This window comes from Salvelinus namaycush, chromosome 22 (genome assembly GCF_016432855.1).
Source record: "Salvelinus namaycush isolate Seneca chromosome 22, SaNama_1.0, whole genome shotgun sequence".
NCBI classification, from domain to species: domain Eukaryota; kingdom Metazoa; phylum Chordata; class Actinopteri; order Salmoniformes; family Salmonidae; genus Salvelinus; species Salvelinus namaycush.
In genome coordinates, this window is record NC_052328.1 from 7151145 (window position 1) to 7179030 (window position 27886).

The following is a 27886-nucleotide window of genomic DNA, read 5'->3' on the forward strand; positions in this document are numbered from 1 at the left end:
TTATCGTCCTAGCTCTAAATCAGTGTACTGCGAACAGCTTAGCTTCCTCCACTGCCCGATACTGGGCTCGAACCTGTAATCCTCTGCTTTGAAGCGCATCGCTACGACATGTCTCTGTAGCCCCTGGCCCACATCCCACAGTTTCTCCATATCAAACACTCCCTTGTCCTCCACAAACTATTCAAACAGGTGCAGCACCCACCCCAAAGTAGTTGCCCTTGGTGGCCAGGTAGACCATTCACCCCGGGGCCAACATTCTGGAGGGTGTTGTGAAGAGCTGAGTAGTACGCCGTGTTGTAAATGGTCTCCCGAGGTGCAGATTACGTCATATTTAGGGGACGGATCTTCCTTGAGGACCAGCGCTAGGAACATTGTCCAGTCGCCTGAGAAGAAACGGCAGCAGGACAGCTTTGGGTGCTAGGAGGGGTCCAGGGCTTGCCTCTTGGGCGATATGCTGCCATCCTCTCCCTCCTATTTTTTCTGTTCATTCTTCTTCATCTCCTTTGACTTTTCCTCTTCCTTCCTTTCTTTCTTGTCCTCCTCCTATTCTTTGTCTATAATTGTCTTGTCCTTCCACCTGACAGTTTAGCAGTGCGTTAGACAGCGTGAGCTGTTTTATAATGGTACTATTATAGTCCTGGAAATGGACCTGACTTGCGCCTTTCTTTAGTGCCAGTAGGCCCAGCAGTCCAGCACCATAGCCCAGATCTAGACCCCTCTTCCCCCCCGAACGTCTCCCACTCTTTCTCTAGCAGCTCCAGGAGGTCATAGGTACACTCAGGGAGCTCAGGGATGATAGACGGGTTTCCCACTAATAATTACCAGTTGGAGTGCTGTTCAAGTGGATTTTTCCCAGTTGTATGTGGTAAATTCCCACTTCCCACTTGGTTATGAACACAGCATAATTTTAGCAACCTCCATGCAGCCACGTGTTAATGACATATTAGAGCGCATCAAATCCATAATGCATTGTGGGTAAATGGTGACTGACTGACTGACTGATCTGCAAATAATAATGGGTAGGTATTTATGATGCAAGGTGATTTTTTAGATCAGTCAGTCGTCTGCACTTTCAGCTGCAATGCCGAACAAGCCCGTTAACTACTCGCGTCAGAGTCACGCAGACTGGAAGGAAAGGTTATATGAACATGCCTGTTGCCCAAATGGATGACGTATGTCGCGCAGCTGAGAGTAGAGTGTGGGAGGAAGTGAACTTGTTCGTGGAGGCCCAAGGCGGAGGAAGGAGAGACAGTGGAAGCACTGTTTGAGTCAGTTGGTAAATAGAAGAAAAAATAAACATAGCATACAATTTTTTTTAGCAAAACGGGCTAAAGTTGTTAAGAAAGATGTAGAGTATGTTTTATGGATGTGTTTTTGGGAGATCTATTTGCGGTCAAGGAGATGGTGGAGGATGCCCTGGGAAAAGTGGAGTTAATCAAAGTTACCAGGAATGGTATGGTGTTGAATCATTGTATGTCAGAAGAACAAAAGGAAAGTGCATTGTGTCTCAGGGAGTTATAAGAGTATGAAGTAGAACGCTTTTTCCGATCAGGGCACCTGTAAAAGGTGTCATCTCTGCCGTCACTGTGAAAATCGAGGCTGAAAATCTAAAGCACCACATACCAGGAGTGGCGGATGCACATCGATTGAACCGTATGATACATGGAAGGAAAGAGGAAAGCCTATCGGGGATATTGCTATTTGATGAAAAGTCTGACATATGCGGTGAAAGCTTAAATGTAAAAAGTTTGGTCAAGTGGCAAGTAGGTGCAGACGGAATGAACCTGTTGTGGAAGAGTCGGTGGATACACAGTGCGGCAATTGTGGTGGGAACCACATTCCCGAGTTCCAGGAGTGCCCTGTAAGTGTGAAGGAGGTTGAAGTAGCAAGAATCTGGGCTGTCCACCAGAGGCAGTGCAAATAGCTGAAGGAGCAAGTGCAAATGAGGAAGAAATGGCAATGGATGTCCTGCAGCCTGCTAAAGTGTTGTTCATCAGTTGAGGGATGCTGAGCTAACAAGAAATCAACAAAACTTGACATAAATGTGAATGCAGCAGAAAGGTTTTTGTATCTCATTTATCAATATTCCTGTAGAAACTATTCTAAAATACTACTTACGAACAGAATTTAGAATGTTCGTATGCATAGAAAAAGTGTGATTTATCAAACAATCCTAGGAGCGTCTTACACACACCAGTAGGAGATAACTATTGAGAAATCGTTCTCAGACTCAGTGCTCTTGCATGACCATGGCTATTTGGATTTCGAAACGCCCCTAATTAATCATATATGGTCAAAATCATCCCTTTAATGGCTGTGGGGAATATACAAAGCAGTACCATGAAATACAATACATTTCCCGAGACTGATGCTAGTGTCAGAGATTGAGTACATCCAAAATATTTTATTTTGCTCACTTGGTTGTGGTTTGACCAGTAAAACATAGCTACAAAGAGAGGACCATTAAGATAATTCAAGGTGCTTCAGCAATGGCAAATATACTTCAAATGAGTAGGCAACACTCACCAATAAGCCATCCATCCTCACCAATAAGCCACCCATCCTCACCAGCTCCCTCCTGTAGGCGTATAAGCCAACATTGCTGTAATGCAGTCGTGCGTTCCACCTGGCACCTTGCCACCACATTCAGTAGAGTTTTTTTTACGCACCATGTAACCCACAGGTGTCAAACTCATTCCACGGGGGGCCGAGTGTCTGCGGGTTTTCGCTCCTCCCTTGTACTTGATTGATGAATTAACATCACTAATTAGTTAGGAACTCCCCACACCTGGTTGTCTAGGGCTTTATTGAAAGGAAAAACCAAAAACCTGCAGACACTAGGCCCTCCGTGGAATGAGTTTGACACCCCTGATGTAACCTATCACCTTTTCTGTTCACATATTCTAGTTTAACTTGTTTTGGGATGGTTCTTTAATGGCGATGTGGGTGCTATCTATTACTCTGTCCATATTTGGGAACCCATTGATGGCAAAGAAATCTTTCTTGACCGGTTGTGCGCTGGTGTATGGAAATTGTATGTTACAGTTCGTTTTGCTGATGATTGTATCCAAATGATTGGCTCATGGAGGGATGTGAGATGCAGATCGGCAAGCTCCCTCTGAAAAGTGCCTGTTGCCAAAAACCCAAGGATGGATAGCACTTGTGCACCGGAATGGCATGTGTTTTGCGAGGATTTAGGTCTTAAATTCATCCAAATATCCGATAAGATTGGTTTTGGGAAATGATATCTGATGAGCCAATCTGTACGTTCTGCAGAATAAGTCCCACCTGGACTGTACTTTGTATGGATTATTATCGTACCATGCACTGATGGTGGTCAAATTATATTGCATGTCAAGATACACTATATATACAAACATTTGTGGACACCCCTTCAATTTGTGGATTTGGCTATTTCAGCCACACCCATTGCTGACAGGTGTATACAATTTAGCACACAGCCATGCAATCTCCATAGACAAACATTGGCAGTAGAATGGCCATCCTGAAGAGCTCAGTGACTTTCAACGTGGCACCGTCATAGGATGCCACTTTTCCAACAAGTCAATTGAGAGAGCCAAGCCTATGGGTTTGTAGCTTCAACCCCGCAGCGCACACACACACAAACTGATTAATGGACTGATGAATGTATATATTTTTTCTCTTGCTTTGTTTGCTCTTTTCAGTAATATGTCTATCTCTGATAAGCTACCCAGGAAAGGTCTGAAAATAGCCCATATTAAGATACAGTGGGGCAAAAAAGTATTTAGTCAGCCACTGCAAGTTCTCCCACTTAAAAAGATGAGAGAGGCCTGTAATTTTCATCATAGGTACACTTCAACTATGACAGACAAAATGAGGAAAGAAAATCCAGAAACTCACATTGTAGGATTTTAATGAATTTATTTGCAAATTATGGTGGAAAATAAGTATTTGGTCACCTACAAACAAGCAAGATTTCTGGCTCTCACAGACCTGTAACTTCTTCTTTAAGAGGCTCCTCTGTCCTCCACTCGTTACCTGGAGTAATGGCACCTGTTTGAACTTGTTATCAGTATAAAAGACACCTGTCCACAACCTCAAACAGTCACACTCCAAACTCCACTATGGCCAAGACCAAAGAGCTGTCAAAGGACACCAGAAACAAAATTGTAGACCTGCACCAGGCTGGGAAGACTGAATCTGCAATAGGTAAGCAGCTTGGTTTGAAGAAATCAACTGTGGGAGCAATTATTAGGAAATGGAAGACATACAAGACCACTGATAATCTCCCTCGATCTGGGGCTCCACGCAAGATCTCACCCCGTGGGGTCAAAATGATCACAAGAACGGTGAGCAAAAATCCCAGAACCCTGCAGAGAGCTGGGACCAAAGTAACAAAGCCTACCATCAGTAACACAATACGCCGCCAGGGACTCAAATCCTGCAGTGCAAGACGTGTCCCCCTGCTTAAGCCAGTACATGTCCAGGCCCGTCTGAAGTTTGCTAGAGAGCATTTGGATGATCCAGAAGAAGATTGGGAGAATGTCATATGGTCAGATGAAACCAAAATAGAACTTTTTGGAAAAACTCAACTCGTCGTGTTTGGAGGACAAAGAATGCTGAGTTGCATCCAAAGAACACCATACCTACTGTGAAGCATGGGGGTGGAAACATCATGCTTTGGGGCTGTTTTTCTGCAAAGGGACCAGGACGACTGATCCGTGTAAAGGAAAGAATGAATGGGGCCATGTATCGTGAGATTTTGAGTGAAAACCTCCTTCCATCAGCAAGGGCATTGAAGATGAAACGTGGCTGGGTCTTTCAGCATGACAATGATCACAAACACACCGCCCGGGCAACGAAGGAGTGGCTTCTTAAGAAGCATTAAGGTCCTGGAGTGGCCTAGCCAGTCTCCAGATCTCAACCCCATAGAAGATCTTTGGAGGGAGTTGAAAGTCCGTGTTGCCCAGCAACAGCCCCAAAACATCACTGCTCTAGAGGAGATCTGCATGGAGGAATGGGCCAAAATACCAGCAACAGTGTGTGAAAACCTTGTGAAGACTTACAGAAAACGTTTGACCTCTGTCATTGCCAACAAAGGGTATATAACAAAGTATTGAGATAAACTTTTGTTATTGACCAAATACTTATTTTCCACCATAATTTGCAAATAAATTCATTAAAAATCCTACAATGTGATTTTCTGGATTTTTTTTTCTCATTTTGTCTGTCATAGTTGAAGTGTACCTATGATGAAAATTACAGGCCTTTCTCATCTTTTTAAGTGGGAGAACTTGCACAATTGGTGGCTGACTAAATACTTTTTTGCCCCACTGTATGTAGCCTTAGAAATAAGGTTCATGAAATCAATAACTTGCTAACATCAGATAACATTCATATATTAGCCATTTCTGAGACTCACTTAGATAATTAATTTGATGAAACATCAGTAGCAATACAAGGATATAACATCTAGAGAAGAGACAGAAATGCTTATAGGGGAGGTGTTGCTGTATATATTCAGAGCCATATCCCTGTAATGCTTAGAGAAGATCTTATGTCAAGTGTTATTGAAATGTTGTGGTTGCAGGTTCATTTAGCACATCTAAAGCCTTTTATTTTGGGGTGCTGTTATGGGCAACACCAAGTGCTAACAGTCAGTATCTAAATAATGTGTGAGAAATGCTTCATAGTGTACAGTACCGTGCAAAAGTATTCATCCCCTTTGTGTTTTTCCTATTTTGTCGCATTACAACCTGTAATTTAAATGGATTTTTATTTGGATTTCATGTAATGGACATACACAAAATAGTCCAACTTAGTGAAGTGTAATTAAAAAAATTACTTGTTTCCACAAATTAAAAAAAAAACTAACATGGAAAAGTGGTGCGTGCATATATGTTCAAGCCTCATGATGAGTTGATCATTTGAATCAGCTGTGTAGTGCTAGGGCAAAAACGAGCACCCCTTTGGGTCCCCAGCACCAGGCCTGAGAACCAGTGATCTAGACCAATCTATCTAAAAAAGAACATTGTCTCCACTATGTGCATGTTGAAACCCATGATGTCATGGATGAAACAGGGCACTTGAGGGGTGGTGTGTACAAGGGTCAGCGAGTGGAACAGATCAGTCATATAGAGATGAATGTGACAGACAGTATATAGATGAATGTGTACACAAACTATCGGTAAGTGAACCATGACACATATGATAATCGGAAAACCCACATTGATTCTTCTTCCTCATCATGTTATATTGACAGCTACTCAGGTGTAAGCAGCTGGGTGGTTCTGCCTTGTTTGTTATTCTTCCTAGGAAATCCCCCTTTCTCTCCCACGGGTCTTACTGTGTTTCCCTCCCTTCTCTACGTCTTTGTTACAGTATTTCCGTGATGAAGCTAAAAAGGGGATTCCACTCTAGCTATACCGATATGTCAGCATGCTTGACTTCTCTTATTCTACATAATCTACCCTGGTTGGTCCCCACTCATAGGGTTACTGTAATAACCCAGTTAGCACATTTGGTTCCTTGGAAGTTGTGGGAACGTGCATTTTTTTGGTTTCCCATTAGTTCTGGGAACGAAGCCAGAAGTTTCCTGAATGGTAAAACAGAATGTTTTTTTAAACATTCTGGGAAGTGAAGTGAAAATTTGACCTGTTCTGGGAATGTAACTGTTTTGGTTGTCGGGATGTTCTCTGAACGTTTTACTATGGTTCACAGAAAGTTTTCCTGGAAGGATTTATTAATGGAAATTCTGAGTTATTTGGAGGTTTTTGAACAACCTCCTTAGGGACAGATCTTAATTTACTGGCGACCCTGTGTTTATAAAATTGGATATCGACTTTGCTACTTCAGCACGCGTTTGTGGCATAGTCGATGCCTGTAGCAAGAAGATTGAGGGTTCACCAACCACCACAGACGAGCTCACTCTCACTGCCTGTTTCATTACTTCATGATCAGAGCCTGTTGCAGATAATGATCAGCTAGGGTAAATCTTATTTTCAACATTTTGATGCCATATTTATAATTATATTAAATATATGCAACACTAGTCTAGTGGTTAGGATTCGGTGCTCCCACCGCCGCGGCCGGGGTTCGATTTCCTGCCAGGGAACTGCTCTTAGGGCTCCCGAGTGGCGCAGTGGTCTAAGGCACTGTATTTCAGTGCAAGAGGTGTCCTTACAGTCCTTGGTTTGAATCTAAGCTGAATCACATCCGGCCGTGATTGGGTGGCACACAATTGGCCCAGCGTCATCTGGGTAGGCCGTCATTGTAAATACGATGTGTTGTTGAAGTCGTCATGTTTTGTTTATTGGTTGTGTGGTGTAAAATTAAAATAATAATAAAAATAAAAAACATTTTTCACCAACAGGTTTTTGCACCACACAACCAATAAACAAAACATACTGACTTCAACACCACAATAAATAGAATACAGTGCCTTGCAAAAGTATTCATCCCACTTGACGTTGTTCCTATTTTGTTGCATTACAACCTGTAATTTAAATAGATTTTTGGGGGGGATTTCATGTAATGGACATACACAAAATAGTCCAACTTAGTGAAGTGAAATGGAAAAAAAAACTGTTAAGTTGTGCATGAATATGTATTCAACCCCTTTGCTATGAAGCCCTTAAATAAGATCTGGTGCAACCAATTACCTTCAGAAGCCACATAATTAGTTAAATAAAGTCCACCTGTGTGCAATCTAAGTGTCACATGCTTTGTCACATGATCTCAGTTTATATACACATGTTCTGAAAGGCCCCAGAGTCTGCAACACCACTAAGCAAGAGGTACCACCAAGAAAGCAGTACCATGAAGACCAAGGAACTCTCCAAACTGGTCAGGGACAAAGTTGTGGAGAAATACAGTTCAGGGTTGGGTTATAAAAAAATATCAGAAACTTTGAACATACCACGGAGCACCATTAAATCCATTATTAAAAAAATGGAAAGAATATGGCACCACAACAAACCTGCCAAGAGAGGGCCGCCCACCAAAACTCACAGACCAGGTGTAACAGTATAACTTTAAACCGTCCCCTCGCCCCGACACGGGCGCGAACCAGGGACCCTCTGCATACATTAACAACTGACACCCACGAAGCGTCGTTACCCATCGCTCCACAAAAGCCGCGGCCCTTGCAGAGCAAGGGGCAACACTACATCTAGGTTTCAGAGCAAGTGACGTAACTGATTGAAACGCTACTAGCGCGTACCCGCTAACTAGCTAGCCATTTCACATCCGTTACACTCACCCCCCTTTCAACCTCCTCCTTTTCCGCAGCAACCAGTGATCCGGGTCAACAGCATCAATGTAACAGTATAACTTTAAACCGTCCCCTCGCCCCGACCCGGGCGCGAACCAGGGACCCTCTGCACACATCAACAACTGACACCCACGAAGCGTCGTTACCCATCGCTCCACAAAAGCCGCGGCCCTTGCAGAGCAAGGGGCAACACTACATCTAGGTTTCAGAGCAAGTGACGTAACTGATTGAAACGCTACTAGCGCGTACCCGCTAACTAGCTAGCCATTTCACATCCGTTACACTCACCCCCCTTTCAACCTCCTCCTTTTCCGCAGCAACCAGTGATCCGGGTCAACAGCATCAATGTAACAGTATAACTTTAAACCGTCCCCTCGCCCCGACCCGGGCGCGAACCAGGGACCCTTTGCACACATCAACAACTGACACCCACGAAGCGTCGTTACCCATCGCTCCACAAAAGCCGCGGCCCTTGCAGAGCAAGGGGCAACACTACATCTAGGTTTCAGAGCAAGTGACGTAACTGATTGAAACGCTACTAGCGCGTACCCGCTAACTAGCTAGCCATTTCACATCCGTTACACAGGCAGGGAGGGCATTAATCAGAGGCAACAAAGAGATCAAAGATAACCCTGAAGGAGCTGCAAAGCTCTACAGTGGAGATTGGAGTATCTGTCCATAGGGCCACTTTAAGCCGTACACTCCACAGAGCTGGGTTTTACAGAAGAGTGGCCAGAAAAACATCATTGCTTAAAGAAAAAAATAAGCAAACACGTTTGGTGTTTGCCAAAAGGCATGTGGGAGACTCCCCAAACATATGGAAGAAGGTACTCTAGATAAGACAAAAATTTTGCTTTTTGGCCATCAAGGAAAGCGCTAAGTCTGGCGCAAACCGAACACCTCTCATCACCCCGAGAACAACATCCCGACAGTGAAGCATGGTGGTGGCAGCATCATGCTGTGGGGATGTTTTTCATCAGCAGGGACTGGGAAACTGGTCAGAATTGAACGAATGATGGATGGTGCTAAATACAGGGAAATTATTGAGGGAAACCTGTTTCAATCTTCCAGAGATTTGAGACTGGGACGGAGGTTCACCTTCCAGAAGGACAATGACCCTAAGCATACTGCTAAAGCAATACTAAAGTGGTTTAAGGGGAAACATTTAAATGTCTTGGAATGGCCTAGTCAAAGCCCAGACCTCAATCCAATGATTTAAAGATTGCTGTACACCTGTGGAACCCATCCAACTTGAATGAGCCCATTTTTGCCCATTCCAGTTGTGCACCGGGGCCTCCCACTCCTCTTTCTATTCTGGTTAGAGCCAATTTACATTGTTCTGTGAAGGGAGTAGTACACAGTGTTGTACAAGATCTGCCGTTTCTGGTCTTTGTTTCTGGCCATTTTGAGCCTGTAATCGAACCCACAAATGCTGATGCTCCAGATACTCAACTAGTCTAAAGAAGGCCAGTTTAATCAGCACAACAGTTTTCAGCTGTGCTAACATGATTGCAAAAGGGTTTTCTAATGATCAATCAGCCTTTTAAAGTGATAAACTTGGATTAGCTAACACAACGTGCCATTGGAACACAGGAGTGATGGTTGCTGATTATGGGCCTCTGTACACCTATGTAGATATTCCATTACAAATCAGCCATTTCTAGCTACAATAGTAATTTACAACATTAACAATGTCTACACTGTATTTCTGATCAATTTTATGTTATTTTAATGGACAAAAAAATTGCTTTTCTTTCAAAAACAAGGACATTTCTATGTGACCCCAAACTTTTGAACGGAGTGTATATGTTATGGATTTTCAACCTCTGCCATATCGTGGATTCAGAGCTATCTATCTAATAGAACTCAACGGGTTTTCTTTAATGGAAGTTTCTCTAATGTCAAACATGTAAAGTATGGTGTACCGCAGGGCAGCTCTCTAGGCCCACTACTCTTTTCTATTTTTACCAATGACCTGCCACTGGCATTAAACACAGCATGTGTGTCCATCCATTTATGCTGATGATTCAACCATATCCACATTAGCAACCACAGCCAATGAAGTCACTGAAACCCTTAACAAAGAGTTGCAGTCTGTTTTGGAATGGGTGGCCAGTAATAAACTGGTCCTGAACATCTCTAAAACTAAGAGCATTGTATTTGATACAAGTTATCGACCTCAGCTGAATCCGGTAATGAATGGTGTGGCTGTTGAACAAGTCGAGGAGACTAAATTACTTGGTGTTACCTTAGATTGTAAACTGTCATGTTGAAAACATATAAACTCAGCAAAAAAAGAAACGTCCCTTTTTCAGGACCCTGTCTTACAAAGATAATTAGTAAAAATCCAAATAACTTCACAGATCTTCATTGTAAAGGGTTTAAACACTGTTTCCCATGCTTGTTCAATGAACCATAAACAATTAATGAACAACCGTTCCTCAGGTGCATGTTAACACACTAACAGCTTACAGACGGTAGGCAATTAAGGTCACAGTTATGAAAACATGCTTGTTCATTGCAGGCAATCCCAACGCTGCGCGTTACAGGGAAGACATCCTCCTCCCTCATGTTGGATCGGAGGGTGAGGGCTAGGGCCATTCCCCCCAGAAATGTCTGGGAACTTGCAGGTGCCTTGGTGGAAGAGTGGGGTAACATCTCACAGCAAGAACTGGCAAATTTGCTGCAGTCCATGAGGAGGAGATGCACTGCAGTACTTAATGCAGCTGGTGGCCACACCAGATACCGACTGTTACTTTTGATTTTGACCCCCCCTTTGTTCAGGGACACATTATTCAATTTCTGTTAGTCACATGTCTGTGGAACTTGTTCAGTTTATGTCTCAGTTGTTGAATCTTGCTATGTTCATACAAATATTTACACATGTTAAGTTTGCTGAAAATGAACGCAGTTGACAGCGAGAGGACATTTATTTTTTTGCTCAATTTAGATTCAATGGATGTAAAGATGTGGAGAGGTCTGGCCGTAATAAGGAGATGCTCTGCTTTTTTGACACCACACTCCAAAAAGCAAGTTCTGCAGGCTCTAGTTTTGTCTAATCTTGATTATTGTCCAGTCGTGTGGTCCAGTGCTGCAAGGAAAGACCTAGTTAAGCTGCAGCTGGCTCAGAACAGAGGCAAGTTTTGCTCTTAATTGTAATCAGAGGGCTGATATAAATACTATACATGCCAGTCTCTATTGGCTAAGAGTTGATGAGAGATTGACTGCATCACTTATTTTTTAAATAAATATTAATGTGTTGAAAATCCCAAATTGTTCGCATAGTCAACATACACACAGCTCTGACACGCACACTTATCCCATCAGACATGCCACCAGGGGTCTTTTCACAGTCCCCAAATCCAGAACAAATTAAAGAAAGCGTACAGTATTATATTGAGCCCTTATTGCATTCCCTTATCCTTCCATTTCATATTTCTCAAATAAACAGCAAACCTGGTTACAAAAAACAAATAAAGCAACACCTCACTTTACAATGCCTCTCCCCTATTTGACCTAGATAGTTTGTGTGTATGCACTGATATGTAGGCTCTGTGTACCTTTATTTTTTTTTTATGTAGTTCTGTCCTTGAGCTATTCTTGTCTATCGATGTTCTGTATTATGTCATTCCATATTATGTTTCATGTTTTGTGTGGACCCCAGGAAGAGTAGCTGCTGCTTTTGCAACAGCTAATGGGGATCATAATAAAATACCAAATACCAAAAAGTTCATCAAATTTCTGCCCTGCTAGAGCTGCCCCGGTGGAAGCGTCTAGGAGCAACAACGGCTCAGCCGTGAAGTGGCAGGCCACACAAGCTCACAGAACAGAACTGGTGAGTGCATAAGCGTGTGGCGTGTAAAAATAGTCTGTCCTCGGTTGCAACACTCACTACCGAGTTCCAAACGGCCTCTGGAAGCAATGTCAGCACAAGAACTGTTTGTCGGGAGCTTCATGAAATGGGTTTCCATGGCCGAGCAGCAGCATTCAAGCCTAAGATCACCATGCGCAATGCCAAGCTTCGGCTGGAGTGGTGTAAAGCTCGCCGCCATTGGACTCTGTAGCAGTGGAAATGTGTTCTCTGGAGGGATGAATCACGTTTCACGATGGACGAATCTGGGTTTGGAGGATGCCAGGAGAACGCTACCTGCCCGAATGTATAGTGCCAACTGTAAAGTTTGGTAGTGGAGGAATAATGGTCTGAGGCTGTTTTATGGTTCAGGCTAGGCCCCTTAGTTCCAGTGAAGGGAAATCTTAACTCTACAACATATGATATTCTAGCCAATTCTGTGCTTCCAACTTTTAGGCAAATTTGACAAAAGCTGGGATCCCATCCCATCCCATCCCATCTAGACATGACCCCAATGCCTGTAGGGATCGGAGTAGACATTTGAATCGCGACTCCGGGATGCTGGCTTTCAAGGCAGAGTTGCAAAGAAAAAGCCATATCTCAGACTGGCCATTAAAAGAAAAGATTAAAATGGGCAAAAGAACACAGAAACTGGACAGAGGAACTCTTCTCATCTAGTGTTGAGGTTGAGAGCTTCAGAGTTTCTAACTAATCTGCTTGACACATTAAATGTTACTTACCTTACAGATCACCTTACAGATCACAAAAATCAGCTAATTTCCCCTCCATTCATTTGCAAATCCATTTGATTCATACACTGGCTTGTCTGGCTGTCATGTATATATTTTAACATGCCCTTCCCTCATCTACACTGAAATAATATAAATTTCAGTAGTCCTCTATTATGATACATGTTTTTCTATCTCGCATAGCTCATTAGTACACCCTTGTGGTTGACTATATATGTATCCATTGTAGGTCCTAGGATACAACAATGAGTAATGTGGAACTAATAAATGCAATCAAGGGATACCTTACAACTAACATCTTGTGAAACAGCTGTGAAAACCAACCTGGCAATATTAAAGATTCTAATAGATAAACAGGTAGGTAATGAAGGACATCAGGCTGGTCCCCTTCCGACTCAGAGCACAGAGAACCAGACTGATCTGAACTCACTGGCTCTGGTGGATGGGATGCCTCCTGGGGGGCTTGGAGTCGGTGGTCCTAAAGTAATTTGAAGAGGTACATTCAGCATAACTACAATTTCTTGCTTTCTCAAATGTCAACCAAAGCTTAACATACGTTGTCTAATGGGCTTCACTGAAGTGCAGGGCATCAGGGCTTTCAGTGGTCGACCGTCCAACTGGAGAAGATTGTTAGCGTCCACCGAGGTAACCCTAGGAAGACAAAGAGAAAAATATCAGTGATAGGGAAACTAAAATTATCTTCAGGTTATTTTGTGTGCAAATGAAAATAGTTATTATCTGAGATGTTTTATATTCACCTTAACGGATGGTGACTCCAGCTAGGAGCTAAAAAGCAGCAAGGTTTACCCAAGTCCCGCCTTCCTTTCGACCTTCTTCCAAACCAAGTAATTTGCCTGGATGTCGAAGTACTTGGTCCCCTTCTTGATTCTCCCCCGGTAGCTCTCTTTCTGTTACTCCTGCACCTTGTCGATGTTCAGTCTCACATCGATTGATAACAGGACTAAATGCAATTATATCTCATATTACAAATACATTTCTGACATATCTCTTGGAGAGGGCCAGAAAATAAATGAACAGCAGACTATTTTTACCTGGTCAAAAATCTCCACATCCTTCTCAGTCCGTGCCTGAAGGTGGTCCTCGAAGGCATTCTGCTCTGGTTCGACAACTTCCACCACGTCAGGTGGGGTTTCAGTGATCTGAAAGTATGTTACACAAAAACAGCAATAGACAAACAACAACACTAAGTCAAGCACAAATTTGAAAGACTACAGTTTATGCAATAATTGTACAGTTGAAGTCAGAAGTTTACATACACCTTAGCCAAATACATTAACCTCTAACACCTCCCAAACCCGGATCCGGGATCCCCCCCATCACAAAAGCTGACTAGCATAGCCTAGCCTAAAGCCACAGGGATATCATATAATAAAATGTTCATGAAATCACAAGTCCAAGACACCAAATGAAAGATACACATCTTGTGAATAAAGCCATCATTTCTGATTTTTAAAATGTTTTACAGGGAAGACAAAATATGTAAATCTATTAGCTAACCACGTTAGCAAAAGACACCACTCCCATACTCCACCATTTTCTTACTGCATCAGTAGCTATCACAAATTCGACCAAATAAAGATATAAATAGCCACTAACCAAGAAACAACCTCATCAGATGACAGTCTGATAACATATTTATTGTATAGCATAGGTTTTGTTAGAAAAATGTGCATATTTCAGGTATAAATCATAGTTTACAATTGCAGCCCCCATCACAACTCTCACTAAAATGACTAGAATAACTACAGAGACCATCGTGTATTAGCTAATTACTCATCATAAAACATTTCTTAAAAATACACAGCGTACAGCAATTGAAAGACACAGATCTTGTGAATCAAGACAATATTTCAGATTTTCTAAGTGTTTTACAGCGAAAACACAATATATCGTTATATTAGCTTACCACAATAGCAAACCAGACAACAGCATTGATTCCAGCCAAACATAGCGATAACGTATTCACCACCAAAATAAATTAATTTTTCACTAACCTTCTCAGAATTCTTCAGATGACAGTCCTGTAACATCATATTACACAATCCATATAGGTTTTGTTCGAAAATGCGCATATTTAGCAGCACAAATCGTGGTTATACAATGTGATCAGTGGCAACAGGTCATGCATTCTGGCCGGCGCCATCTTGGAAAGGCACCTAATCTAATCAATAAATAATCGTAAACTTGACTAAAAAATACAGGTTGGACATCAAATGAAAGATGCATTAGTTATTAATGCAACCGCTGAGTTAGATTTTTAAAATTAACGTTACTAGACATACAGTGTGCGTTACAGCCAGACTAGTGCCGCAATAATGGCGGACAAATCCGTTTACATTTTTCCACATAAATACAGAATAACATCATAAATAGCTCTTACTTTTGGACGAGCTTCCATCAGAATCTTGGCCAAGTGGTCCTTTGTCCAAAAGAATCGTTGCTTGGTTGTAAAACGTCGTCTTCAACTTCGGAATTAGCAGCTACCAATAGCTATGTGGCTTCAACATGCCCAAATCCTCAAAACTCAATACTAAGGAAATTCCGAAAATAGCAATATACTCGCATAAACTGATATAACTCGGTTTAAAATAACTTCGTTATGATGTTTCTAACACCCATATCGAATTAAATTACAGACGGATATATCTAAGGTCGATAACTGAGCGTTTCAAAATGCCATCCTGAGGTCCTGCTTTGCGTAAAGACGAACGTCGAAAAGAGAGCTCCCCTCGTTCCTTGGCCTTTTATAAACTCTGAGAACTACGTAGACACTCCATTCCACTTCTCATTGGTTACTGACATCCAGGGGAAGGCGGGTGCAGTTCATGTCGACCCATAGGATACATACAGAGCTTTAAACTGATCTGAGAACAGAGCTTCGTTTTCAGACCTTCGCAGTTCCTGTCATGGATTTCGCTGCAGAAAGAGTTCTGTTTCACCCACAGACATAATTCAAACGGTTTTAGAAACTAGAGAGTGTTTTCTATCCAATAGTAATAATAATATGCATATTGTACGAGCAAGAATTGAGTACGAGGCAGTTTAATTTGGATACGAATTTGTGCTATGTCGAAATGGCACCCCCCTAGTGGCAAGAGTTTGTCACAATTCCTGACATTTAATCCTTGTAAAAAGTCCCTGTCTTAGGTCAGTTGGGATCACCACTTTATTTTAAGAATAAGAAATGTCAGAATAATAGTAGAGAGAATGATTATTTCAGCTTTTATTTCTTTCATCACATTCCCAGTGGGTCAGGAATTTACATACACTCAATTAGTATTTGGGAGCATTGGCTTTAAATTGTTTAACTTGGGTCAAACATTTCAGGTAGCCTTCCACAAGCTTCCCACAATAAGTTGGGTGAATTTTGGCCAATTCCTCCTGACAGAGCTGGTGTAACTGAGTCGGGTTTGTTGGCCTCCTTGCTCGCACGCGCTTTTTCAGTTCTGCCCACAAAATGTTCTATATTATTGAGGTCAGGGCTTTGTGATGGCAACTCCAATACCTTGACTTTGTTGTCTTTAAGCCGTTTTGCCACAACTTTGGAAGTATGCTTAGGGTCATTGTCCATTTGGAAGATCCATTTGAGACAAAGCTTTAACTTCCTGACTGATGTCTTGAGATGTTGCTTCAATATATCCACATAATTGTACTTCTCATGATGCCATCTATTTTGTGAAGTGCACCAGTCCCTCCTGCAGCAAAGCACCCCCACAACATAATGCTGCCACCCCCCATGCTTCACGGTTGGGATGGTGTTCAGAGGCTTGCAAACATCCCCCTTTTTCCTTCAAACATAACGATAGTCATTATGGCCAAACAGTTATATTTTTGTTTCATCAGACCACAGGACATTTCTCCAAAAAGTACGATCTTTGTCCCCATGTGCAGTTGCAAACCGTAGTCTGGCTTTTCTATGCCGGTTTTGGAGCAGTGGCTTCTTTCTTGCTGAGCGGCCTTTCAGGTTATGTCGATATAGGACTCGTTTTACTGTGGATATAGATATTTTTATACCTGTTTCCTCCAGCATCTTCACAAGGTCCTTTGCTGTTTTTCTGGGATTGATTTGCACTTTTCGCACCAAAGTATGTTCATCTCTAGGAGACAGAACGCATCTTCTTCCTGAGCGGTATGACGGCTGCGTGGTCCCATGGTGTTTATACTTGCGTACTATCGTTTGTACAGATCAATATGGTACCTTCAGGTGCTTGGAAATTGCTCCCAAGGATGAACCAGACTTGTGGAGGTCTACAATTTTCTGAGGTCTTGGCTGATTTCTTTTGATTTTCCCATGAGCAAAGAGGCACTGAGTTTGAAGGTAGGCCTTGAAATACATCCACAGGTACACCTCCAATTGACTCAAATGATGTCAATTAGCCTATCAGAAGCTTTTAAAGCCATAACATTTTCTGGAATTTTCCAAGCTGTTTAAAGGCACAGTCAACTTTGTGTATGTAAACTTCTGACTGACTGTAATTGTGATAGAGTGAATTATAAGTGAAATAATCTGTCTGTAAACAACTGTTGGAAAAAATGACTTGTGTCATAAAAAGTAGATGTCCTAACCGACTTGCCAAAACTATAGTGTGTTAATGTCAAGTAATTTGTGGAGTGGTTGAAAAACGAGTTTTAATGACTCCAACTTAAGTGTATGTAAACTTCCGACTTCAACTGTACATATCTTTAAAAATATATATATTTATTTTATTACTTTCCAACCATACCACCCCTCCCCCAATTGGAGCAAACTAGTGAACAACGCTTAGGCCCGTCTTTCCAGCTTATGCATACTATATACATTTTATGGACACAGTCTATTTTACAACAGTTTTATTTGGTTTGTTTTTAAGCTCGTCCTTCCGCTACCTTCCTATATACACAGTTGATGTCTGAAGTTCACATACACTTAAGTGTAAATTATTTCAATTTATATTTCAGCTGTGCCTTGCAAGTGCTACACCAACTGATCCAGGGCCTAAAATTTACACCTGCCACCCCCAAATGCGGGTAGATTTTGGAATTGGCGGGTAAAGTCTCAATTTCACTAGCCACGTTGGCAGGTGATCAGGGTTCCACTGTGCAAGTATTTCACTTGTATTTGTGAATAAACATTTTATTAGGTTAATATTACATTTAAGTCACGTTTTAAAAAAACAAAATCAGAGCAGTAGATCTCAGCTTGCTTTTTGACTGCAAAATTGATCTTTACTCAGAAAAGGTTGGTGACCACTGGTCTACAGTTTATCATGAGGTATTCTAACTCAGGTGAGCAGAACCTCAATAATTCCTTAATATTAGAGATAAAGAGACAAACACCACCCCCCTGATCTTACCGGACTCTGCCGTTCTGTCCTGCTGATGCATAGAAAAACCTCAATGTATACTGAACAAAAATATAAACGCAACAATTTCTAAGATTTTCCTGAGTAACAGTTCATAACAAAATCAGTCAATTGAAATAAATTAATTAGGCCCTAATCTACAGATTTCACATGACTAGGCAGGGACGCAGTCAGGTGTGGGCCTAGGAGGGAATAGGCCCACCCACTTGGGAGCCAGGCCTGACCCACTGGGGAGCCAGCCCCATCCAATCAGTCCACTCAATGTAATTCATTTTAAGTGATATTTCATAGAAATCTGGAAACACTGGATAGTTAATTTAAAGGTTGACTTTGGGCAAAAACTCAAATAACCTCTTTAAACTGTATAATTAATCAATGTACCATCATACCAGGTAATTTAATGCAAAAAATATATATATATTAAGAAGATATTTGGCTATAGAAGTGCCATTTCTTACCGATCGCTACAGCTTCCGTCCAAAAACAAATCTTGAAAAATGATGTCAACACATACTGGAGGAGTTACTGGCTAGCTTAGCTAACAAACTAGCTATGTCAGTCGCATGACCAAATGATAACAAGAAACCACCAAATGCACAGCCCATTTCTGCTTGAAAATTGAGAAAGAGGAGGAGTTGGACCTTTGTTTGTGCCCAAAGTCAACTGTTGAAGCAAATGTCCTACAATTCTACACATTTTGCCATTGCTTATGATGTGTTCATATGCTATATGGGGTGCCCCTGACCAAAAAAAACAATTCTACATGGACATGTCCCACTCATCCCCTCTGGCAATTTTGCCTATGATATAAAGAAATGTGTGCTCTGTTCACAATAATCTATTCCAAGGCTGAACATGAGTTTCAAGTTTGGGGAAGCTTACAATTTATCCTTCAATTTCTACCGATCTGCGTGTCAGTTATGATTTTCATGTGTGCATTTTCATGGAAGAGCTTCATTTTAATAATGTTTTAGTTTCTCAAAATCGAATAACGTTTTAGTTTCTCAAAATCATTGTCACGTGGTTAACAATATTAAATCGGAATTAAAATGATAAAATCTAAAAGTCCACTAATGCCAGAGCACCAGCCTCTGCCATATATGTACACACTGATTCCCAGTTAGCCATTGGCGGCTAAAGAAATGAGCGCATGGAATGAAGAGAGCCTATGCCAGGGGCCTCCAACCAATTCTAGTATGAGAGCTACTTTAAAAAAATGAAACATGTCCTGAGCTACTCATTTTTTTTCTAGCTTTCAAATAGGCACATTCTCCTCCTCTCCCCTGCAACTCTTCCCCAGGTCCTTAATGTACAAGGAAGTAGTGCACTGTGTTCTGTCAATATACCTGGTAAAATAATGGTTAATAAAATCTGTATGTTTTTTCCCCCAAAAACAGTTTTATTTTTCACTCTTAAAATTACAATTGTTCATAGAGAAACAACAACATTTGATGTTCTGAGCCGATATCAATACTTAACTGCTTATGGCTGGGGACAGTATTGAGTAGCTTGGATGAATAAGGTGCCCAGAGTAAACTGCCTGCTACTCAGGCCCAGAAGCTAAGATATGCATATTATTAGTAGATTTTGATAGAAAACACTCTGAAGTTTCTAAAACTGTTTGAACGATGTCTGTGAGTATAACAGAACTCATATGGCAGGCAAAAACCTGAGAAAAAATCCAACCAGAAAGTGGGAAATCTGAGGTTTGTCTATCCAATATACAGTGTCTATGGGGTCACTTCCTAAGGCTTCCACTAGATGTCAACAGTCTTGAGAACCTTGTTTCAGGCTTCTACTGTGAAGGATGAGGGAATGAGAGCTGTTTCAACCAGGTGTCTGGCAGAGTGCCATGAGCTCACTCAGGCGCACCCCCGTGAGAGGTAGCTGCGTTCCTTTTCATTTCTAAAGACAAAGGAATTCTCCGGTTGAAACATTATTGAAGATTTATGTTAAAAACATCCTAAAGATTGATTCTAGACATCGTTTGACATGTTTCTACGAACTGTAATGGAATTTTTTGACTTTGTCTGGCCTGCGCATCATGAATTTGGATTTTTGAACTAAACGCGCAAACAAAAAGGAGGTATTTGTACATAAATGATGGACTTTATCGAACAAACATTTATTGTGGAACTGGGGTTCCTGTGAGTGCATTCTGATGAAGATCAAATGTAAGTGAATATTTATAATGCTATTTCTGACTTCTGTTGACTCCACAACATGGCGGGTACCTGTATGGCTTGTTTTTGTGTCTGAGCGCCGTACTCAGATTATTGCATGGTGTGCTTTTTTCGAAATCTGACACAGCGGTTGCATTAAGGAGAAGTTTATCTAAAGTTCCATGTATAATACTTGTATCTTTTATCAATGTTTATTATGAGTATTTCTGTAAATTGATGTGGCTCTCTGCAAACTCACCAGATGTTTTGGATGCAAAAGATTACTGAACATAAAGCGCCAATTTAAACTAAGATTATTGGATATTAATATGAACTTTATCGAACAAAACATACATGTATTGTGTAACATGAAGTCCTATGAGTGTCATCTGATGAAGATCAAAGGTTAGTGATTCATTTTCTCTATTTCGGCTTTTTGTGACTCCTCTCTTTGTCTGGAAAAATGGCTGTGTTTTTCTGTGACTTGGTACTGACCTAACAATCAGATGGTGTGCTTTCGTCATAAAGCCTTTTTGAAATCTGACACTGTGGTGGGATTAACAACAAGTTTATCTTTAAAATGGTGTAAAATACTTGTATGTTTGAGGAATTTTAATTATGATTTTATTTTTTTATTTGACGCCCTGCACTTTCACTGGCTGTTGTCAAGTCGATCCCGTTAATGGGATCTCAGCCGTAAGAAGTTTTAAGACACATTTCTTTAGGTCTGGAAGAAAACTAACAAATTTAAAATTGAGTGCAATTCACCTTTTAATTGCGCATCTGGCCCTTTAATTGCACCACCGAAGAACTTGTCGCCCACACCAGGGTCTTGACCTGCCTGCAGAGTGCCCCATGGTGGCGGTGGGGTTTTGGTATGGGCAGGCAAAGCTACGGACAACAACCAATTGTATTTTATCAACGGCAATTTGAATGCACAGAAATACTGTGACGAGATCATGAGGCCTATTTTTTAAGGTATCTGTGACCAACAGATCCATATATATATTCCCAGTCTTGTGAAATCCATAGATTAGGGCCTAATTCATTCATTTCAATTGACTGAATTGCTTATGAACTGTAAGTCAGTAAAATCTTTGAAATTGTTGCGTTTATATTTTTGTTCAGTGTAGATACAAATTATATACTTACTCATGATACACTTCTGCCAGGTAAGCCTACTTTGCAATTAACATTTAGTTGAGAAGGTTTTGGAGAAAGTATTTTTTTAAACTCACAAGATGGTTATCACATCAACTGGCTACACGTGGAGTGATTAACAAAAGTGCGCCCCACAGACAGACAGGGGCAATATTGTTGGAAATGGGCAGATATTGTGTTAGGTTTGGATTTTTAAGCCAATAGTGTCAAACCAGGGGTGGGATAATGTCAATGATGATTAGATATTAGCTGGGAGCTTGCGGTGTCTGATAGGGTCTACTTGTGAGATTTGTTTATGACAGTTTGCGGTGGAACACGTGAAAATTGCATGTACTTTCACAATTGTTTGGCGAGTTACTCATAGGTGGGCTACGAGCTACGCGGTCGACCTGTTGGAGACCCCTGGCCAATGTAGCAGTAGGCAGATAACTTCCACTGTGAACTAAGTAAAAATACAGAAAGCTGACAAATATAAACGCATTCATCGCTCTACTCCATCTGTCTGCCTCCTTTCCAATCTGTCTTGATTTGAGCTATGAAGTGCAACATTGTATCAACTAGACTATTCCGGGCCCTGGGTTTCCTGCACCAGTGAGCTCCGGACAAACACAGCTGATTTTGCACAAAGGGAAACGTGTTCAGGTATTTTATCACGTTACCACTGGATATATGGTATCCTCAGAGCATTACATTTTGCTCTTTCACACCAAGGCCTGGTTATTATCAAGGGGGAGAGTGTTGGAAAGATTTTACAAATACTATGTATAACTATTATCATAAAAAAAATAAAGGACTTCGTTGACTTACTGTGTGAGGCGAAGAAAAAAATTACTGAGAAGCGCAGCTTATTAGTGGTGCTGAGATAAGACAATCAGAAATTGAACATCCCCAAATGGGCACTTCCCTAAATTTGCACGCAGCAGACCAGTTAGTCTACTTCTATAGGTGCTCAGGCGCAAGCGTTCCGTTAACATTAAGACGACAGAGAAAATACACTCATTGCTCACATGGAGCGCTCCAACCAAAATGCAATGAAACATTTGACAAAATTCGTAAATGATGGTATGAAATAAACCAAAGCTTGTTTCTCACAAGTGTAACAGGTTGTGAACTCTGCAAAAGTTTCCACTCTGAGAATAAGAACGGTAAATGACTGTAGGACTAATTAATCTATACATTAACATAAATTAATGTAACGAAATGACACGATTAACGGTACATTTACTACTGGTCACAGGTAATGGGGAATTTATCAAAATAAACAATAAAATGGCCGTATAGGCCTACACGCTTGTAATTTGAAACAATCCACAGCTTTAAAAGAAGCTAATGATCCTGGCTAAGTCATGCTTTCTGGTGAAGAATTTTGAATCATTTAATTTATTTCTGTATAGACAGGAGTAATTATATCATTTTGGCAAATGCATTTAAATTTACTTTAGGCTGAAGTGATTTACTGAATCTGGTCCTACTCTTAGGCTAATCATTTATTGCAGTGTCACCCAAAATGTAAAACTACAACATTAATGTCTAGCTACATGTTTGTAAAAAAATCAATTACTCCGATAAAAACATTCACAAGTCCCAACTTTGGCAGACAAATTTCAAATTCTCGCTGAAGTGTCTAGCCACAAGCATAAACTAGTTAGCTGGGAAAGGCTCATCAGGATAAATAATTTGTACACTGCAAATTGACCGCAAGAATCCCAAACATATATACACTAAACCTTGATTACGTTGGGATAAAATCACAGGCCTGTATTTATGCGTATGATTACTTGGTTACAGATTTTCTAAATTAACTGAGTTGATTTCCTGGTGATTTTAGTCTTATGTCAAACGAAAATGCTATTTAAAAAAAATGGGGAACAGTGGGTTAACTACCTTGTTCAGGAGCAGAACGACAGATTTTTACCTTGTCAGCTCCGGGTTTCGACGAAGCAACTTATCAGGACGGATAACTAGGAAGGCTCATCAGGAGGACTGACAACCGAATTTATTCGTCTCGACTGTCGCTATGCGAGATAAGTCATCAATTAGGGCACCATGTCAATATCAATTATTTATATACACACCTTTGGTCCGTATAGCCTCTCCCGGAAGTAAAATTGCTATTTTTCAGCACTGAGTCTGTAACGTAGAGGAGAAGCTTTTGGGCTAAACCCGCGACAGAGAACATTGTCTCCGTTCAATTGTTAGCTTCCGGATGAATTAAACCTTTTTCACCTTGGTATCATGGCCAGAGAACACATTTCTCACGGGTGACATGCAATCTTAAGTGAGTATATAAATGGAATGTATTACTTTGTGCATGGTAACTAGCAGCATACAGCGCTACTCTCTCTTCAAGATTGCTGCTGGTAGCTCACGACACCGGTCAATTTCCAGTGGTCCTTTCAACTGATGATCTTTGACGGCAGGGTTGAGGAAAAACTTAAATGTATATGACTCCTATTCAATCATATTGTTTAGCTATCTTAAAACAGCATTTTGTCCGTCGTGTCATAAACATAGAACATTGAATCATGACAGAGCTTGACAATTGCCACTGCACTGGCAGATGGTTTATAACAAATGGGGGAGAATGGACAGTGAGTGACAGAGGTATGTTCATGGAAGGTTGCGGTGAAAATGCGCAACAATGTGCTCGACAGAACGTTCAGAACGTCTGGATAGGATTCCAACAATGTAGCTAACTCCATTCTTTCAAAGCTGTCATTATGGGCCGTGTCGCTCTCACGATTGTGTTCCGCCCTTCTCATATCCCTTGATTGGAATGCAGAAGAGCGAGAGTACAGTTGCTATAAAATGACGTGTCATAATTATATATTTAAAGCAGTAGTCCTAGCAGTTTGTGGCCCAATCCCAAATCTACAGGGGTCCCCAATTACATTCAGCTGTGGGCCGATTATTATAATTTTTTTCTTGAGCAGATGGTCGGTGTGCCGGAACATAGTTATTTATCATTTGTACACAGCAAATTCACCGCAGGAATCCCAAACAGATAGTATTTGACAAAAACAGTTGAAAATTGTATAGATTTGTTTTTATATTTTTTTGCTAAACTTTGGGGCCACAGCTGAATGTAATTGCTATTGGGCAATCCTGGCCTAGACCCTACACTAGGGCTCTCCAAACCTGTTCCTGGAGAGCTACCATCCTGTAGGTTTTTGCTCCATCCCCAGTTGTAACTAACCTTATTCAGCTCATCAACTAGTTAAGTATTAGTGTTGGAGTGAACCTACAGGACGGTAACTCTCCAGGAACCGGGTTGGCGAGCCCTGCCCAATGTCCTATGCACTTGTGGAGATCTGTAATGATTTCACAGGTGTAAGCAATTTGGCAATAGTTCCAATTTGCCCTCTAATAGGCTAGGTGGAAGTTTTACCATATTGCTTAGATCAAATTATCGCAGATCTCCACAAGTGCGTAGGGTGTAGGGGGGTTGATTTGGGATTGGGTGACTTGAGCAAATTTCAGGTCTGCTGAGCGCAAACTTGAACGTTGTGAAAATTCTGTGCAACTTCTGGCGCAGGTTTATTGTTTATACTGAGGCTGTACACGCTTTAAGTTACAGTTAAAACAGTGGCCAATTAGGCTACTGTGGGTGTTTGATCATAATGTAGGCCTATCTGAGTGGCCTACCATTAAAAACAATGGAGAAAATGCATCACAGAACGGCTATTTCCATGTTAAAATTTTATATCATTCAGCCTACAGTAGCAGCCAATGTGTGGTGTAAAATGTAGGCTTAAATTCCGTGAGAGTTTTTGAAAAAAATGCAGGGCTTCACATTAACCTGTTTATTCCCTTGTCCTTCAGACAAGGTGGTGACTGGAAATGTGTTTGATGCAGGAAACCACTTAAGAAAATAAAGTTAATTATTATTTCCATACCATCATTAGAGAATCAGACATTATCCTACCCTCTGCCTATTGGCTACTTAGCTTATTCAAGCCTGCCTCAAAATACAACAATGCCCCTTTTTAAGACAGAAACAAATGCTCTTTACCTGACTCTCTTTTCAAAGGCTCGAAATGCACAGGTTTTGTGCTCTTGTAGGAAGCAACCACTCCCCCATTGCTGACTAGAAATGAACAATAACTGGACTAATAACTCACTTACTAGCAAAGAATATGACAAATGTTCTCTCGCTTCGATCCCAAAACAAGCGCATCTACTCATGCGGTAAACACAGTCCAGGTCAAAGGAATGGCAAAAGTCTATTTGCATATAGGGATGCTGCAGCTCTGATTGGTTATGCTGCACCGGTCTATCGAGTACAGGCTGAGTCGTGCCTGTCAATACAACAGAATCCTACCCCAGGTCTCTTGCGTAGTTAGTTTTGCCTACGAACTCTTTCATATTTAGTTTTGTGTCAATATGTTGCTTTGAAAGTGGCTAATATTAGAAATTCCCACAGTTGTGTGAAGTGGAATCTTGTGCTTCTCTGCGTGGGCTGATTTTCTTCCTTAGGGAGCTGTACGGCTGCGCACACACGCAGTTTAGAGGGAACATTGCTCAAGAGATTATAAATGTCAACTAGGCCTGAAGTGCTTTGTTTCCACATGATCCCTTTACTGAGTCCCCTTTCAATTGGACTGTTTTAATTCAGATTTTATTTTCAAATGGCCGGAATGGTACTTCCCACCATCCAATTTCAGAGATTAAATGTGATGTCATGGTAGCGGTGTCACTTGGGGGTGGTTGTTTGGGTGGGGTGGGGGTTAATTGGGTTAATCTAATCCTAAACTGGAATTACGGGTAGGATGAACGGCTGGCAGACTCAAAACTTCTCTGTCGCAAATCCACCATATCCTGTTACCTGGGCCGGAGCCCAGAAAAGTAGGTCTTAAAACGGAACCATTGCTTACACCATGTGGTCTTTGTAGCTCTGTGTATTGTTCAGGCCTGTGTGTGCGCAGGTTTTTTTTTCTGGATCAAAAAGGGGCTTCGGTGGTGGGTGTGGCAGGGGATGCGGTCGGACGTCAGCCGGGTTTCCACTAGATAACACAGCCTGAATTCAAAATTGGTACATTTCTCACCCATTTACACACAATACCTTATAATGACAAAGTGAAAACGTGTTTTTAGACGTGTTTTTAATTTTATTTGTCACATGTGCCGAATACAACAGGTGTACCTTACAGTGAAATGCTTACTTACAAGCCCTTAACCAACAATGCAGTTTAAAGAAAATGGAAAAGTAAGAGAGAAGAATAAAAGAGCAGTAGTAAATAACAATAGCGGGGCTATATACAGGGGTACCATGTCACGGTAATTGAGGTAATATGTACATGTAGGTAGAGTTATTAATGTGACTATGCATAGATGACAGAGTAGCAGCAGCGTAGAAGAGGGGGGCAATGCAAATAGTCTGGGTAGCTATTTGATTAGATGTTCAGGAGTCTAATGGCTTGGGGGTAGAAGCTGTTCAGAAGCGTCTTGGACCTAGACTTGCCGAGAATATATGGGAATTATAGGAAATATATGCAAATTAATACCATTTAAATGTAGATGTTTTTTGCATTGGATATATTTATCATATGGAGACAAACATATACCTTTTACCTTATCATAAGTAGACGTGATTGCAAATGATTAAGTCCTTCCAATAGAAATAATTTAAAAAACAATTTAGTTACGAATTGAACTTTAATTAAATTAGTTGACTTTTCACATGTGGTGATTTCACTGAACAACAAAAGAAAGGGAATATTGAATGATCCCCAATGATCCATCGCATCTCCCAAAAAGGTATTCCACATACATCTGTAAAACGATAGTCTAGAAACTAAAGCTTTGGTTGTCTTCCTCTCAGGCTTCCATGTCTTCTCCCTGGACCTCCTCAATGTCCACCTCTTGAACATCAGACTCTGAGGTCTCATCTTCACTGTCACTTTCCAACCTTGTTGAGGATGGCTTGTTATCAGGCTCAAAAAGCCTAAAATTTGCCCAGATGGCCACCAAATTTTCAACCCTTGTATTGGACAGCCTGTTGTGTGCTTTGGGGGTGTGTGTATGTGTGTGTGTGTTCCTAAACAAGGACCAGTTGCGCTCTGAGGTGGCTGATGTTGATGGCATTTGGAGGATGATGGAGGCAACAGGGGAAAGAGCCTCAGATCCACAAAGTCCCTTCCACCAGGTGGCTGATAAGATATGTTGGCACGACTGCCATATTGCATCTCCATCCCAAAGTCCTTGCTTGGAAGTGTACTTCGCCAGACTGCCAAGAACCTTGCCCTCATCCAGGCCAAGGTGGCAAGACACGGTAGTGATGACATCATAGGCCTTGTTGCTCTCTGCACCAGACAGGATGCTCTTACAGCATACCTGGGGTCCAACAT

General features: G+C 41.3%; 1 pseudogene; it reads right to left on the reverse strand.

Moving 5' to 3' along the window:
- On the reverse strand, nucleotides 1–27886 carry LOC120017373 (annotated as a pseudogene).